Source organism: Xenia sp. Carnegie-2017, unplaced genomic scaffold, assembly GCF_021976095.1.
Source record: "Xenia sp. Carnegie-2017 unplaced genomic scaffold, XeniaSp_v1 HiC_scaffold_23, whole genome shotgun sequence".
NCBI lineage: Eukaryota > Metazoa > Cnidaria > Anthozoa > Malacalcyonacea > Xeniidae > Xenia > Xenia sp. Carnegie-2017.
This window is the reverse complement of record NW_025813486.1, coordinates 7,222,843-7,235,143: the sequence shown is the minus strand read 5'-3', so window position 1 is coordinate 7,235,143 and position 12,301 is coordinate 7,222,843. Positions and strand designations below refer to the sequence as shown.

Below are 12,301 nucleotides of genomic sequence, written 5' to 3'. Positions count from 1 at the left end.
GAAGATTAAGAAAAATTAAGAAAAGAAAACGTAGGTGAAAATATTCCATAGTTATGACGCGTACTTCCATGCAGCTGTATCAATTCTTTGCTTCGGACGGTTCTAAACGAAATTCACTTATCTCTTCATTTATTACGAAAGAAGAAACCAGTCTACATCTCTTTATCTACCAATGTAAAACTTACTTTTTAGAACTGTTGACTTTCTATGAAACCTGCAGGCTTTCCTGGACAATTCCTCGAAACGTGAATTGAAAATATCTGTTTACATTTCTGTCTCTCTGAACAGTGGAAATGGTTTGCCTATGAAGAATTGAAGTGAGTTGAGCTTGAGAAATTTATCAAAAAGCCTAACCTTTGTTACTTACCACTAAAGTTTTTGTCAGGTCATTCTCAAGTTAGAGCACGTGCAAATTATCAGCTGCGTACATAAGAAAATATTCGGTTACCCCTCTCTCCTGATGAGCATTTGAAGAATGAATGTGAATATCGACATGTGAAATGTGAATATTGTGGTAAAGATGTCCTGTATGTTTCACTTAAGGTACGAGGAATTTCGTTCACTGATCAAAGTAACTTTGAGTTATACAAAGAAATATTCAAGACAGAATATTTTAGAAAACATTTTACCATGAGAACCGGAAAAATAATTGAACTCACCTCACATTATGATGCATAAACATCTGTCTCCAACGCCATTTTATGCATCAGATGGAACTTTCCTTGTTGGATCATTCGACGCAAACTCAGTACAAATATTCTAATTTCTTTTAATTTCATATATTTTAATTTCTTTTAACATATAGAGTTAACGAGAAGTAATGTTTGAAAATTATCGAGTGGTTTGTACGTATTTTACCTCAAATGATACCAAGGAAAGATATTGAACATGATGAAGGTACGATCAGATGAAGTGCCGACGAAATGTGAATTTCAAGCCATTGATGTCCTTTGATAAAGTAAGAATGTTTAACTGATTATAATTTCATGTCAACAGTAGTAGATGCGTTGTAGCTCCCACCGACAATCTTGCATTTGTCTTTGCATAAAAATTTTACGTCAAAACTCCCATGATAGTATTGCATAAAAATGCTTTAGAAGTTTTAAATTCAAAACAAGCAATGTTAAAAACTTTGAATTTAAAGTTAAATGCATCTGTATCTGTTTCATATGGTACACGTTTACAAATCACCCATCTGATGGACAAAAGAAGTCTGTGTTTCTAACGTCATTAAAGTATATACTGTCCCATCCTTTGATCATTGTTCTGAGGACTTCCAGCTAGCAAAATCACGTTGTCTCAACGTTGTCCCAACGTTGTCGAACGTTTTACTCAACGTCGGGGACCAACGTTGAGTGAGTTTTGTAAAATCGTAGGAACGTGGTGGCGACGTTAGATGAACTGTTGGGATGCAACTTATTTTCAATCTAAACCCGACGTTTATCCGACGTTCGTAAGACGTTTATCCGACGTTCATTTAACATACAATTAATGAGCATTATTTGTGAAATCACAAACAGCCTTTCCAATGATACGAACTAAAAGTTTAATTCCATACAATCACTTTAATTCATCTATTTTGCTGCGTGCGTGTTTTAATACTATATATTTACTGTAAAAATCTAGTTAAGTCGATTCCAATAAGTTACCTTTTCGACCTGCAAGAAAATAACATTTATGATCATTAGAAATGGTATCTATATCATTTTTATATGTCTTACCACCTAACAACAACATTGACATATTTGTCTGTAAAGATGCCATTTGAATGGAAAACTGAATTGTCTGTTGTGTGTATATTTTCATAAATTAATTTATATAAACATAAGGATCAAAGTATTTTTTAGTTTTATTCACTTAAAAGCAATCAAATAAATCCACTTATATGAATGCCACTACGTACGTACGTCGAATATAAGAAATTATCTCACGCTACAACGTCATCTCATACGCACGAGAAACAAAACAAGTGAAGAAAATTTTAATCGTTACGGCACCTTTTTCACATTTAAACAACAATGTCTTTTTTGTATAAATAATAAAACAATCATTGAATTGGGTTTTCACGTAATATAAAGAATTATCAAGGCATCAATGTGTTCCATCTGCCTCAGCGTTTGTAGACTGAACAAACCTTGACCTTTTTAAGTCTTAATTCATATACTATTTCATTCAATAATTGTTTAATATCACGCTAAGCAAATTGTATACTATAAATCTAATCATGCAGTTTGAGTTAACAAATTTTAAAACTTGCACAAATCTAATACCTGCACTAAAATTAACGTTTTTAAAGGTACGCCTTATGTATATGTGTCCATTCCATTTTGCTTTACTTATAATTGAAGGACAATGAAAGACACATGCTCACTTTCTTAAGTGCACGTGCCAATAATGTTAGTTGTGTATTTTCTCAACTTTACACAGACAAGAAAATACAAATATGTTAACTATGAAATTACGGAGTAAAATAAGTTGAGTTCTCCCTGTCTAAGTTGAGAAAATCAAACAAAGAAAAAATATGTCGATATACTTCTTTACCCAGCAATCTATGATGATAATGACATGTTACCTTAAATCTGGAACCACCTTGCTTGCCTGGAGCATGTCAACCACCAATTTTCATCGTCTTGTTTATTAGCCTGCACAAAAAAGGGCACATTAATTCGATATTTGTTTAAAATATTTGATACAAAGGGTGGAGGAAAATCACGAACAATTTGTGTAAATCTTAGTGGATTATGCGACTTATTGGTCTGCTTACTATACACAGTTCATGGAGACTGCGAATGTTCTCGAATGTTCTCTAGCTTATCTACACTGTCGAGACTAGAGTGCACTCGCTGGCGCTCGTTTGATATGAATAATATCCATATTTCATGTGGATTGTTCCAAAGCGAATGTTCGTCGAAATTTGAGCACCATTGGTTGCACTTCCTTGATTTGGGTGAAGAATAACTGTTGCCTGCTGCGATTTTTATGAGTATTTTTGGCAATATTTTCATTCCATAAATTCTGACTACATTTTCGATCTAAAATAAGTGTTGCCAAATGAATTTTAAAACTATAAAAGGAGGTACGTGTACATGTGGATAACGTGGTAAATGTGTTGTCACAAAATGAACATAATTCAAAAAAATAATACATTTAAGTAATTTACATCAAACTTTAAAACTGCTTAAGTTTTCAAAATGTGCTTCATGCTCACTGTTTGCTGTAGCACGAATCATACACTTGCCGAATGTCAACACTTTGCTTTGTCACGTTGGCAGTGCTCAAATCATAGAAACTCAGGTCCTTTGTCACTCGACCGATAAATCTGAAAGCACATGACTTGTAATGATTTTACATGGAAGCGTCATTGGTATTTCTATTTTTGGAGAAACGGTAGTGTACTTTTGTTATTTTTTTAATACTATTTTGAAAATACTAAATTTCTGACGACTTTCGCACATTGCAAGGGAGTGTGAGTATATCATTGTGTACAATGTATTTTCTGCTCATTTCTGAAACGTATTATATAACTTGTCTGATTTTTAATGTCATTCTAACATTTAAATCAGGGGCGGATCTAGGGTATGTCAAATCATTCTCGCGACTGATGTTTATAGTTCAGAAATTACTTATCAAATTTAATGATTACAACTTTTTGCGATCACTAAATTTCTGATGTATAATCGTTTGAATTTCATTGTCAAAATTCTGTTTTATATCTGAAATCTTACGTAAATATCACGTTAGCAAACAGATCACTAGATTTTAACATATCTGGAATTATATTAACTGACCGATAAGCGTGGTGGCTCGACTGGTTCGACCGATAACGGAGTTCAAGAACGGCTAATTTAAGCCATTCCATTGGTCAATAGCCAGATCAGTAGACGATCTGGAATAATATCAATCGATAAGAGGAGTGGTCGGACCGATAAGAGTGTCGAATTGCTCTCGTGTAATTGGTTCGTTTAAGGTTTTATCTTACTGTGTAATTAGTTTGACCGATTTGGACTGATAGCCAACTGAGGTAACATTGTCATGCTTACTGTCTGAATTAGTGTTGCCAAATCGTGAACACTGTTCACAGATTTGTGAACTTTTTGCTCTCTTCATGAACATTTCATGAATGTTAAAAGTTTGTAAATTTTTTGTGAACTTTTCTAAATATTACGTATTTTTGTATTTTCATCATTTTCATAAAGAATGTATAGATAAATTATAGTTCAATGAAAAAAAAATCTTCATAGCTCGACAGTTCTTTCAAAACAACGACGATTTTAAGATAATCCGATGTTTTTCGAATATTTCCGAGGGTTTTCGAAAATGTCCGAAGTCTTCCGAAAATATCCGAGTTAATCCGTTAACTTCCGATTTTGCGATTTTTTTCGAGAGGGTGAAAAATTTATGAATGAATTGAATTGTAAATGTTCGGGCAAAGACGCGAGAGAGCGAGAGACATTTCAGTCATTGATGTTCAAAAGAAAGCCATCATTTTGTTAGAGATTTCTCAGCAGAAATTTACATCCAAAATCGTAAGTAAAGGACAACTGAAGTGTATGCATGAATGTAAAATATCAAAGTCAATTTATGCGAGTATGTGATGCGATTTATGTCAATATGGCGTATGGTAAGCAGATTGATGCTTCTAAAATTGTTGTTGCCGAAGGACTTTTAGCTATGATTTCTTTAGTGCTTGGGGAATCTTGGCCGTTTTATGGCCAAGTATTTCAATGGAAAAAATCTGTAGCTATAAGGCGCCATGTTATTATATACCTTATCATAAACAAATGTTTTGGGCTTTTCAGTTTATGATCATTGATCATTCAATCATTGGACAATTATACTACACATTGTTTAAGATTTGAGAAAACTAACATTGATTACATGAGAAGCAGTTTACTATAACCTGTTATTATGACTCTTTCAGATCCATGAAGCTTTTTATTTTGACAATTTGACTGGGATAGTATTAAACCTGAGCTATTTCACATACATGAAATGTTGTCCCATGGCACATATTGTTCCCTTTTCTAACTGAACACCTCATGTAGAGATGTCAAGGTGTGTTGATCTACGGCTCATATTAGATTGTTTGCCATAAATTGCTAAGGGCTATTGATGTATGAAAAACATTTTCTATAAAGTAAAGATGTGTTCCTAGGTATGCAGATAAGCCTTGAAATTTGGCAAAACAGCCAAGTATTTTTCATGATCACTAGGTAATTTTTCTGGTGATCATTATAATTTTCAAACTAAATTATTTTGGATTTACATTTTAACTAGTTTTGATTCTATGAAAGATATTTATCATAGCCAGTAAGCTTGACACATGAACCAATTTTAACATTCATGTAATTACATGATTAAAGATTTGCTGGTTACATTCTGTTTTTTTGCAAGTACAATGCTACTGGTAATTGCTATATAGCACAACTTGCATGGACTTACAAAAGATAATAGTCTACTGAAAGGCTTCATAAACTTTAATGGCATTAAGCTGTCCTTAATTGCAAAATTTCCTCTCTGATACTTATTGTTTAATCTTTGGCAGAAAAAAATTTTGAATTTTTTCTCAAAAGGTGAATTTTCTGCCACTGTAAGTGGAAATGGGTTAAGGGTTCAATAAACTTGCATGGTTTGAAGTCTGAGCTTTTTTACATTCATGGACTCACCCTTGTAGTACCTCACTCCTAACTTAAATCATTACATAGAGGTGTGAATGGGGGTTACTAGGGGGGTCTATGCCTGACAATTTGGTAGAAATTTTTAAAGACTATCTCTGTTTTGAAATAGCATTGTTGTAAAGTAAATTTTATGCTCCTAAGCATGCTAATGAGCCTTAACATTTGGCAAAACATTCAAATATTGTTCACTTTACAGTTTTTTTTTTGAAAAAAACAATGTCCACATAAAGCATTTTGTATTGCTCTAAAATGCTGAAAATGGCATTCCCAAGGCTTTGAAATTCAAAATTTCTCACTCTTCCTAGCGTTGGCTACTCGTTGTACTAATTTTCCTGTAAAGTATTAATACACAAAGGAATTGAGAAAAAAGCAATTATGATTTGTGTTCTGTGGAGCACACTTCAAAAATATTTCCCACTAGGCTACCTATGCTATAAGTAACAGAATTTAACATAAAAGCCCATCATGACACAATGACATCCAAAAATGTCTTATCCAAATCAAAGCACCCCATGTCTCCCCATAAAATCATTCTTGATCCATCCCTGTCTTGAAGTGAATGCACTAAATTTATCCCCAGTTTCACATTTTGTGTATTTTTTAAGGTGCAAAGAAGGATTGATTCCTTCTGTGTTCTAACTCAATCACTAAACTTGTAAGATACAGGGCCAGGACTCAAGTGGTAAGTTACCTTTTCTATTCTATGCATACTATTAAGTCAAGTTAATCTTGCAATAGAATGGATAAAACATCACCCAGATTGTAAAAAATTGAATGCATGATTAGGCACCATACCACTATCATACATAAGTCTACATACGTAAAATATTCTGGCATTGGCTAGATTTGTGAGCAACAAAATTTTATTCATGACCATGGTATCAGGGTGTGTGAACAGAGAACATGTTCATTTGAAATTTGGGTGTCCATCCATTATAGGAAAAACACCTACAATTTTAGCCTCTTGCTTTAAAGTTAATGATGTTTGAATGCCATGTATTTACAGGCATCATGGTGAAAACCATTACATAGTTTATTTGCTTCATGCGTTCAGCCTTAAAATGGACATAAATGCCACAGAATATTTACATACAGGTAATTTCTACTGATTTTTGTGATTTGCATTTGTCGAGTGGCAATTTTCTTTGCTGAGTGTCAATGAATCTTGTACAGAGTTAACATAATAGTCACTCAAAGTTAAGTTGAGATAATTGAATGTAACTATAGCAGAAGATAGTCAGTATTAACCAGTCAACCAACAATCAAACAAACCATGACTTTCCATTTAAACTGTGACCAAAGGCAGGGGGATGGGTGGCTAAGGAGGTTGCAGCCCCCGACTCGATTAAGATTGAGGTGCTAAGACCCCCCTCCCATTATTCAATTATTCATTGTTACAAAGAGCTTTTCAATGTTTTTTTCTGAAATAAGTTCCTGTTCGATAATGGAAAACAATTGACATATAAATGGCCTCTCATACTGTCTGTCTCTCTCATACAGAATGATCTAATAAAGCCGAAACTTTGCTAATAGTCTGAATGCCAAGCACATGCTACGACGTTTCTTGTTATTTGCTACACCGCTCTATACAAAACGTCTTCCGCTGTCATTGACTGTGACAGCAAAAGTTCTTATTGTTGGTACAACAGCGTTAAGAAAGTGGAAAATAAAGGAAAAAGCAAAAAAACTCAAGACATCTAAATATCTTTCAAAATCCTGATCACGTAAGGTGCATTTGCTTAAAAGTCTTTCTTATTTTTCAATAAGCTGCAGGTAGTTTTCCCTTTTCTTTGGTATTTAAAGAAACGTGGTGTTTGCGTTTATTTTTCGGTATGCTAGTTACGTATTTTAAACTTTTTTTCTTTGAAAACAAATTTTGACTTTGTTAACGATGCCTGGAATCAAGATCTGTGATGAAGATCGAGAAAAAATCCCTGCGAAGTATATATGTACTTACTGTCATCTCCTTCTCATCAATCCAATGCAGACCATGTGTGGACATTTGTTTTGCAAATCTTGTATTGAGAATCTTCTCGGGTAACGTCATTTTTTATGTAACAAACCATTTATAGAAAGTTATAGTAGTTGTCATACATGCTCTTTCAATAGACGCCCTGATTATGCATCCCAATATCGTATCACATATCCCAAAGTATTCCTGCGTATCATCTTGTTCAATTACGTCGGTGCCTAGCTGGTAGGGCGTCAAAATTGTTTATTAGATCTCTTGATACGACTTCGGTTAAAAACTGTTGCGTAGGAGACTAGGGAGAGCTCATCATAGTCCATCAAATTTTTATAATCCTAAATAACAACTGCTTTCCTAGGAACGTAATTTATCAGAACATGCATGTAGAAATATTGACCCCCCCCCTTCTATTTAACTGTCTAACTGGCTACGCCATCCACTCTTCGAAATTTATCATTCTTGTTTGTAGTTTTTACCTTTTTTCAATCTGTAGAAATCCTGATCCAAAATGTCCTGAAGATAAAGAAAATTTGACCAAGGAAAACCTAGGTGGAAATATTGCAAAGATTTGACAGAAAATTCAATTACAGTTTTGTTGCTATCGATCATTAGCGTAGCCATCCCGCAAGTTTAGTCCTGCTTTGTAAATGTTAGTACATAATATTTTCCATATTACAGGGTATGTCAGTTAATGAGCAAAGAAAAATTAGCATAGCACGACTAAATAAGCATGTTGGCTTAACAACTGTAATTATAATTACTCTTTGAATTCTAAAAAATTATACATCGATTTACGTATATTGTCGTGTCTTGTGACATAGGTTATCAAAGCTACGTGCAAACGTTCTCAATATGTTGACTCAACATGCGCTAAACATTGTTTTGTGTTTGATGAGTGATGCTAAACGATGTGTGCAAACGCTCTCAACATGTTGAGTCTTGAAATGATATCGCGTAGGATCATGAAATAAAATACTCCACTATGCCTAGCAACAGCGTATATAAAGGTACATAAACGGTTCAGTGACCAGGTAAATAACAACAATATAAGCTGCACAGGTAGTGTTCATGCTTTCGCTCAACATGTTGAGTGTGCTGTTTTAAAAACCAGAAGTTTCATTGCGCTATAAACAAAGTTGAGGTGCGGTTTGGTGACCATGGAACAAAGCAAATGTTGAGTGCTGTTGAGTGGAAATTTTGAGCAAGGTCAAACATCACTCAACAACGCTTAACACCGCCTAATAGCTACTACTCAACTCTCCTAAACACGGTGTTGAATATGTTGAGTTCGTTGTTGAGTCTACATGTTGAGAGCCTTTGCATTTAGCGTTAGTGCGTCGGTGAATTCTACTTTAAACTTCAAAAAAGTTTGCCAACAGTTCTTGTAAGAAATTTACGTTACTGTTTCATTTAACGCTCAGTGCTAACTTGCATTTGAGTGAAGTGACTCTGTCTTTTGCTACATTTAATCTTGTTTCACGAAAGATCAATTTCCATGGATCCATCTAGGTTTTCCAGAATGCTTTTATGAAGCGTGAGTTCAAAAGGATTCAATTACACTGTCCATCTGAAGCGTGTAAATGGTTTGGTACATACAAAGAATTGGAGGTGAGTTGGGCAGAGAAATTTATCAAAGAAGTGTGGCATTTTCACTTATAAAGTTTTTTTTCCTCAGGGTCATTCTTAAGTGTTTGAGCATGCGCTTATCAACTGTATACATAAACAGTGTAACATTCAGCTACCTCGCTCTCTTCTTGGTGAACATTTGAAGAATGAATGTGAATATCGAAATGTAAAATGTGAATATTGTGGTAAAGATGTCCCGTATGCTTCACTTAAGGTGCGTGCATGAATCACAGGAACACAGCAAGTTGAGATAAATATTTTGTGTCGTAATATATATCTCTTTATTGTCTTTGTTATTGCTTAGCAATTACTATCAACTTCGACCGCCTTTTTAGAAACGAGACCAAACTTCATCCATTAAATTGTCGTTGCTTTGTATTTCCTTTTAACATGTAGGATCACAAAGAAAATGTATGTGGAAATTATCCCGTGATTTGTAAATATTGCAATCAAATAATACCGAAGAAAGATACTGAACACCATGAAAAGACGACTTGTGATGAAGTGCCGACAAAATATGAATTTCATACCATTGGATGCAGTTATGACAAAGTAAGAATGTTTGGACTACTTAATAATTTGATGTTAGCAACGAGATAACGTTTATTCAATGCAAGCTCAAAAAGAGGAATCAGAGGTGTTGCATAATGAGGTGGTTGAAAAATTTGTAGAAAACCAGGAGGCTAGCTTTTCTTTATAAATTGATGTTCTTATAATGCACGGTACTTCATTGAGAACATTAAGCATTACTTTAAAGAATAAAGCCGTCCCTGTCTACCTGCCCCAATTTAAACAAGTGTAAACTAAGAAGTGGAATGTTAAGAACAATCTCTCCCTATGCATTTTAGGAAGTGTCGTTTACTATGTTATTTTTTGTGCTAATCCAAATTTCTTCTGTTTATTCAGGGGCAGTGATGAGTTTGATTCATTATGCTTTAGGGGACAATTGCCTCCTGCGTAACTTTTCACTGAGCCACCTTTAGTACCTTTTTAACTAGTTGCAGTTTTGACAATTGCCACATTAAGAATGCAGTTAATAAAAACGTGTTTTTATAACGTATTTTACAACAAATATTTCGCCCTGCAAATTGCAGGAAGTGTTGTTTCCAAGGCTATGGATTTCAAAATTTTCAAATTCGGCGCGACACGGGTAGGCGGGAGTTAATATTTTTCCTGGCTACGCCACTGTTCACCAGGCCATTCAAACACTTGACAAATTTCTATAAAGGCATCGACCAATCATAGCACGCGTTTGAAATTTGTTATTTTGTTATGACTATTGCCAAAATTTAGAACTTTAAAACAAAGATAAGCACCACCGTTACCAATATTTTGAGTATAGAAATGAAATTATGGTAACGTCAAGTTATAAGCAGCTGCACAACTGATTTATTTGTTATCAAACAGGTTTGACCTGTCAGAAAGTTGATTTGTATAGGTTCTCTGTTTGAAAACGGGGCATGTTTGTTCATTCTTATTAATTTAATGATTTCAGTGCTTAGAGGGAACAAAATTTGTTCTTCATCATATTTAGATTAAAATAACCGAAAATAGTTGCAAGTAACGCTATTTTGTGGAAAATAATGCTTTGCCATTATTTTTTCTTTTTTCAAAGACTTTAAAACGAAAGGAGATCCGTCAACATATGAATGACAATCTAATTGATCACGTGAGCGCCTTGTTACGATATGTTAAAGCATTTGTTACACAGTTAAGTAACTATGTACCACGTCCAGAGTTTACCACTGCTATGCAAAACCTGGGTAATCACTGCTGTTCGTGCCAATCTTCTAGACAATTTAGTGATGTTAGTTGGAAAACTTACAGGCTTAGAAAGGAGAATTGAGACTCTAGAGGATCGTTATTGGAACAATAATAATAACACTCAATTGTCTGTAGATGGTTTCTCGATGCGTGAAAGGATTGCGACCCTCGAGCGGCAAGCAAGAGATAATTCATTCATTATGTTACAGTTTTACGAGCCTTTCGACCATATTGACGTATCACTTGTGCGAATTCAAGGCATGGCTGACCAAGTCCCTGCTTTTTTTGTCAATCTCTTTGAAAAAGTGGAAATTTTAGAGCGTGAAGTAAGAGCTAATACATCTACTATACAATGGACTAGCAAGCGTTTGGACGAGGTAGACGAATTACGTGTGCAAAACTCGGCTATGGGAGCACAAAATGAGGCGCGTGAACTTTGATGAAATCATGCAAAGCAATTATTGCTATTTTTCGTAATTACTTGCCAATTTATTATTTTTCACTCCTGTAAATGATTTTTATTCTATTCAGTTTTACATTTTAGTAATTTTGAAAAATGTTCATTGTATTTTTTATTGTATCATCCATCCACGATGATAGAATATCCTTGTAAATTAATAATACAATTATGTTGATATTATGCTATATTGTATTGTAAATGTAATTTAACATGCAGCTTTGATATAGCAAGATCATAAAATGATGTCCATTTATTTGTAATTTATATTACTGTAAGTTTTATCTGAAAAACTCCATACACAAATAAAGAGTCTGTGAAGACCTACCGTTTCTATGTTCTGTAAGTACAATTAAATAAATAAAAAAGAAATTTGCTAATTAAATGTAGCGTAAGAGAGCCACGTCTACCAGTTCCACATTTGTTATTTTAATAAGTTTTAGATTTTATTGATTCATGCTAACCACAATTATAAATCTGACCCATAAGTACGCTGAACTAGCTAATCGCAGTTCGAGAGTCCTGTGATTGGAAGGGAAATAGAAAAACTTGAACAGTGTGGACTCTATAAAGAAATCCTTCCAATCCTTAATGCTGAGAAAAAACCTCTTAATTAGTTGCTTGGCATAAGCCTTGATTAGAAAATTAAGAATTAGAAATAAACTTTTATAGCAATTTGTTAAACTCAGTAAAACATTTTTTACGTTTAAAAATAAAAGAGCTTTTGACACAGATAAGTTGCTCCATTAGAGTTAAAGGGAAAAGTTCATAGGATACTGATGTTGATTAGAACCATCATTTTGTATT

General features: G+C 34.1%; 2 long non-coding RNA genes across 6 annotated transcripts; one reads left to right on the top strand and one right to left on the bottom strand.

The window, feature by feature from the left end:
* Positions 1 to 1,616: 1,616 nt before the first annotated feature.
* On the bottom strand, positions 1,617 to 7,696 carry LOC124449728. The gene is made up of 3 exons (XR_006949547.1): positions 7,636 to 7,696; positions 2,573 to 2,642; positions 1,617 to 1,658 (listed from the first exon to the last, which is right to left on the bottom strand). It is a non-coding gene; the product is annotated as an uncharacterized LOC124449728 (long non-coding RNA).
* On the top strand, positions 4,390 to 11,893 carry LOC124449696. Of its 5 annotated transcripts, XR_006949501.1 has the most exons (10): positions 4,390 to 4,526; positions 6,284 to 6,360; positions 6,685 to 6,773; positions 7,179 to 7,715; positions 7,788 to 7,875; positions 8,141 to 8,296; positions 9,157 to 9,255; positions 9,323 to 9,487; positions 9,670 to 9,825; positions 10,889 to 10,948. It is a non-coding gene; the product is annotated as an uncharacterized LOC124449696 (long non-coding RNA). The 5 variants fall into 5 exon arrangements; XR_006949500.1 differs by lacking the exons at positions 7,788 to 7,875; positions 10,889 to 10,948 and adding an exon at positions 11,173 to 11,893 and having other exon boundaries at positions 4,391 to 4,526; XR_006949497.1 differs by lacking the exon at positions 7,788 to 7,875 and having other exon boundaries at positions 4,391 to 4,526; positions 10,889 to 10,993.
* Positions 11,894 to 12,301: the final 408 nt, after the last annotated feature.